The following is a 6,248-nucleotide window of genomic DNA, read 5'->3' as shown; positions in this document are numbered from 1 at the left end:
TTCCCAGGTGTTTTAACACACCAACATGAAAAAGAGTAAAAACACTGGGTTCTATAGTTAGACAGATCATGCGTGCATGTCCTGGCTATTACTAGCCATGACTTTAGGCAAGTCACTTATAAGTTCCTTAGCATCTAGCTTTCTGTTCCTGTAACAGAAAATATTTACCTTTTCCTTTGAGATGTTTTAAGAAACATCTTAAAATAAAGTTTGCAAAGTCCCTGGTACATGCTTCTGTTACTTTTGCTCTTGTTTTAAAGACATATCATTTTTCTTTATCCATAACCTCAAGAAGCAGTTGTTCTAATATCATTATTTATGTATTCCAATGAATTCTAATTCTTCTCACATCAGTGATATGATATTTCAGAATAATTTACTAGCTGGAAGAATATTCTCCAGATTAGATTAGATTCTCTAGATTCTAAACATTTCTACCAAGCTATTCTCTAGACTTTCAACCCCAAAAGTTACATGTTCAGAGCCCATTCCCTTAGCGACAGTCCAGTTCACGCTGCTTCTTCACTAGGTAAGGTGTTGGCAGCCTAGAGAGGCAGCAGTGGTGTCAAAACAGAAAATCCATCAGCATGGAAGAGAAATGACTAGAAGAGGATATTTTTGAGCAAAGCTATTTTTAAAAATAAGAATTGTTCCTTCTAGGGGTATCTGGGAGCAGCATTGATGCTGAACCCAGATGTCTCCACTGCCAGGGCAGGAAATGCTTTGCTACCCTCCATTTCCACGACAGACAGGGACTCTTAACCTAATCTCCTTGCAAAGGATTTAGTGAATATAAGAAGGATGATGACACGGGTTGGGTTGGGGATTTAGCTCAGTGGTAGAGCACTTGCCTAGCAAGTGCAAGGCCCTGGGTTCGGTCCCCAGCTCCAAAAAAAAAAAAAAAAAAGAAGGATGATGATAATAACAAATCTGGCAGATTTCTATGACAGATTCTCTGTCATATTTGATAGCTCTCCCCGAATCATGACTCAAGTTCTTTGGCCATGAGTTGCACTTCTCTTACCTTCATTCATTCATTCAGAGCAAAATTAGGGAGCACTTAACTTCCCTAGACTGTGAACCTGACCCAAGATAAATGATAACCAAACTGGAATGGTCTCTACCTTAGAAATTACAGTCCAACAGAAGTGCATAGAACATGCAGGGTCTTTAGAAAGGGGGACATGGAGAAATGTGATCATTTCCCTATGTGAAAACTTTGGGATTTTTAAAAATGCAGTGTATACTAATGGTAATAAATTCAAAGCTCCCCAATACATCATTCATTTCTCTTATTCTTCTCCAGGCTCGACTCTCAACCTTCTCCCAACTACATTCAGTTCCCTAAATATGTCTTTGTCAAGAAGCAGTTTCAGACCTTGTGTTTGAGATCATGCAGTTTCATCTCTTTGAAATATTCAGCTCCCCAACATCACTGAGTCTAAGCTGCTAAGATTATTTGCTCTGTCAAATGGTTCCTGTAACTTTGCCCTACAGTAGATGATAGGGAAAATGGGAGAAAAGGCCCAAAACTTCTAGAGCAGGCATCCAAAACTTAATTTGGGAACTTAGTTCTCAATGCTATGATAGAAATTTCCCCAAAATTAGAGGATTTAAAAAACCACAGAGATTTAGTATCTCAGAATTTTTATCCATCTAAAGAAAGAATCTCCCCTTCCTGTCAGCTTTGGGTGATTCACTGAAACATTTGCAGTCTTTAAACTCACTGAAACACAAATCCAAGCTCTGCTTCTGTGTGTATACTTCTGTAGTGGTAAATTAGTTAAACCTCTTTGTCTCCCAGCAGGTGGCGCGTGGGCTGCACCTGCCCAGGAGCTCTTGATTCCCTAATGAAAGACATATACACACGCACATGCGCACACACCAGCTAATTTTGATATGCCTTGACTAGCTTAATGGCTTGGCACTTCTAAACCTTCCTGCAGCAAACACATTCCTCTCCAGTATTCCTGGCTTAACACCTTATACATCCATATTTTATCTTTGGTGCTCTGTTACCTTCTGGGAAGCCCCTCCATTCCCTTTCCACCTACATTGTTGGATGCTTTCTCTCCTGCAGCTCTTAAATCTTATCTCTTTCTCTCCGAGTCATGGCAATTCTCCTCTCCCTTACTCTCTCACTCAGTCCCTTGCCCAAGCAATCTGAAAGTCCTGCCTCCATCTCCTTGCCCAGTCATTGACTGTACAGCAATTTTTTTATTATCAATCTAAGCCAATTGGGGGCAGGGACCCTCAGGTCTGGAAGGGCAGCTTTGGGAGGTGAATTAAAACAAAGAATTAGAACCAATTCCCAACATGCTCCTTCTGAGTGTCTCTGTCTCTGTCTACACTCAAGATCGACTCTAGGAACCTTGCTCATCCACTGCTATTTCATCATTTACCTTAACTGCATTATTCTATTCTTCCCATCACATCCATCCATACGTACGTACATACATACATATATACATTCATTCATGCATACATTCATACATACAACATAAATAACATACATTATAAATTATATACATACATATATTCATACATTCATACATATATTCATACACACATACAACATAAGTAACATACATAAATACATACATACATCATAAATTACACACACACACACACACACACACACACACACACACACACACGCACATCCATCATAGATACCAGGATCTTAACTTGAACTTGTTTTTGCCTGAAAAATGATTCATACAACATCAGAATCTATGACAAAAGACTTTCTAATACTAGAACAAAATACCTTTTAAAATTTTCTTATAAAGGGTTTAGTTCACAATTTTGATCTCACTCCAAAACCAAATTTGCTTTAGGCCCACAGTAACGTATCATATAGCAATGGTTGGGATAACTGGATAGAGCAAACCTAGGTATTATACAACAAGAGAAGAGCAGTATCCTACAGTCCCCCTTTTGGAAAAAAAAAAAACCATAATCACATCTTCTCATAAAGCTACACTGATGAAATGTTCTTCTACTTCCCAACAGAGTTTTTAATATATAAACCTTTAGGGACAGTCAAGATTCACTGTGTAAAAGAACCTAATGTTATTTCCTATTACAAGTTGAAGTGTGGTTTTAGTGAGGGTTTCTATTCCTGCACAAAACATTGACCAAGAAGCAAGTTTGAGAGGAAGTGTTTATTCAGCTTACAATTCCACATTGCTGTTCATCACCAAAGGAAGTCAGGACTAGAACTCAAGCAGGTCAGGAAGCAAGAGCTGATGAAGAAGCCATGGAAAAATGTTACTTACCAGCTTGCTTCTCCTGGCTTGCTCAGCTTGCTTTCTTATAGAACCTAGGACCACCAGCCCAGGGACTGCACCACCCACAATGGGCTGGGCCCTCAAGTCTTGATCACTAGTTGATAAAATGTCTTATAGCTGGGTCTCATGCAGGCATTTCCTCAAGGGAGGCTCTTTTCTCTGTGATAACTCCAGCTTGTGTCAAGTTGACACACAACACTAGCCAATACAAGTGTGTGGTCAAGTAAATACTATGATATAATGACTTACTCTGAACAGTTTTTTTCTTCAAGTGCTAGAAAAGGTACATATGAAGTATTATTCTATTGTGTTTGTATTTACTAACTAACATTCTTCAGAATGGAATTCCTGAGGAGAGTAGTTGTACCACAGTTCAGGATCCCTATGTCTGTTAAAGAACTAATCAGAGATGCAGCATCAACAGGTAACATAGATTACCTGTTTCTTATATGACATAAATAATATTACACGTGCACCATGCATAATATACTACAAGAAATCTTACATGTAATTGTAGGGACAATTTAGGCCACCTCTGTAAAGCCACTGCCTCAGAGTTTGCTGTTTGAATGAGAGGTTCACAAGACTGGCAGCCAGAAAGGAAAGGGTTAAGTAAAAGTCAGGTTACATGAGCAAAGCTGGAAACTGCTCATTGTCACAGCCTCTGACAAGCTTGACAAGAGTTTTCTATAGGAGAAGCTGGTGCCAAAGATGGAGAAGTTAAAAGAGCACTCTGGGAACGGTGTCTTAGCTTCAGTCCCAGCTACTAGCCAGCACCAAGGAGTGCCAGTTACACTCCTTGTGATGCCAGTTGCATCAGTGTGCAAGTTACAGAAGAATGCAACTTTATTTCCACCTTTTAAATACGCCCCAAGAATACTTGTTGTAACCTACACTAACTAAAACCGGAGGCCTCACTAAGGATGTACAGAGATGGAATCCTGGGAAATGGTTTGGTCTAGCTACAGTTACACATTATAAGTTCCACAGGTTCCTTGGAAGCCCAACCCTGACAAGAGGCTTGCAAGCACATCAGTGTATAAAAGGTGCAAAAACCACTTTGCATTGAAAAAAATAGGCAAATGGGGATGGGAGATGTAGCTCAGTGATGGAGTAGCTACTACTATGCAAGAGGCCTTTGGGAAGGAAGGAAGAGCAGGAGGGAGGAATGAAGATGGGAAAAGGAAAAAGGAGAGAGAGGAAGAGGGGAGGAGAGGGAGAGGAGGAGGAGAGATCACATGTTTAAAAACAAATCAGTCTGAGATCTTTTAACAGTTAAAGTTCTTGCCCAATATGCAAGAGGGGCAGCTTTCAAATCCCCAAAACATATGTGAGTTCCAGGTGGGTTTATCAAACTGCCTGTTACCCAGAGCAAGCTATCTTGCAAAACTCTCGGATAGTCTAGTTCTTGAAAGACCATCTGTGTCTCAAAGAAAAAGGCAGATGAGTGATCAAGAACAATTTCCATGAGCATCCTCAGGCCTTCACATGCTTGTGAATACACATGCATGCACATCTGCACACACAAATGCATCCACACACAGGAACACACAAACACACACACACACACACACTCTCTCTCTCTCTCCATATATATATATATATATTATATATATATAATATATATATAATCTCTCTCCATATATATAATGCATATATTATGTATATAATATATATAATCTCTCTCTCTCTCTCTCTCTCTCTCTCTCTCTCTCTCTCTCTCTCTCTCCCCCCGACCTCTGATAAAAAGGAAGAAAATCCAGTTGTTCAACTTTGAGCTAGAATTACACATATCATTAGAACAGCTTGTTTTAGGGTTTGTAAATTTAGTTGTACAAACTCATTGATTATGTATCAGTATGACTTCATAAATCAATCCCAGAGAAACTCTGTTAAGCTGCATTTATTTAAGATGTTGACATTAAGCTGAGTATTATATAGAGAAGTTTCTTTGGTTTATTGAGCAACATAGGCCATGACTCCTTGAATTTAAGGAATGTTCTGGAGACATTCAGACCTCAGAACATGCTTGCAGAAGTTATTCTAAATGTTATGGTTCTATTTTATTTCCACCAAATGCACAAAAACGGGTATATTAAAACTTTCCATAGAAGCAATGACTTGCAATTTATATTTTCTTATGTCCAAAATCTTAAAACTAGGTAATTAGAATAGCTAATTAATAAGCTAAGTGGTAAGGTGGTAATAATTAAGACCATGGACTCTGGACCCAGGTACTGGGTGGATATTCCATCCCACTACCCACTGTCGCTATAGCAACTAAGGAATTTGCTTCATTCTGTTTAACCTCATTTTTTTCATATTAAAGTGAGGATGCTAATATTTCTTTTTATGCAAATCAATAGATATATAGGTTAATATTTTAAAAAATGTTTTAATCAGTGTTTGGAATGCAACAAGAAGTATCTCTCTCTCTTCCCCCAGCCCGTGTGTGTGTGTGTGTGTGTGTGTGTGTGTGTGTGTGTATGTGTGTGTGTGTGTGTGTGTGTGTGTGTGTGTGTGTGTGTGTGTGTGAGCACACACATGCCCATACCTAAGTATACATTCTTCTCTATGATAAGTGTTGTATATTTTTTCATCTCATTTAGTCTTCACAATAATCCCAGCAGGGCCTAAACTATTATCCCAATTTTTATATGATAGAAAAGTCAAATAGAGGTGAAGAATCATCTCTCAGGTGAAACAGTCTGAAGTACTGCCCAGAGAAAACCCTAGATGGCTCTGACTCCTAAGCAGTGTCTCAGTCCACAAGGCTGTAGTACCTCCTAAACAGAGTCTGAGGTCTCTCAGAGACTACATCTTGAAGGTCTCAAAAGATGAGATTAAATTGACTTGGTCTAGAAATGGAATTAGTCCCTCTCCCAGGAGTGCTAAAGTTCTTGCTGCCACTCATTCTTGACCTAGACCAGATATGAATGCAGAACTCAGAATGAA

This window comes from Rattus norvegicus, chromosome 14, assembly GCF_036323735.1.
Source record: "Rattus norvegicus strain BN/NHsdMcwi chromosome 14, GRCr8, whole genome shotgun sequence".
NCBI lineage: Eukaryota > Metazoa > Chordata > Mammalia > Rodentia > Muridae > Rattus > Rattus norvegicus.
Note: the sequence above shows the minus strand (reverse complement) of the source record.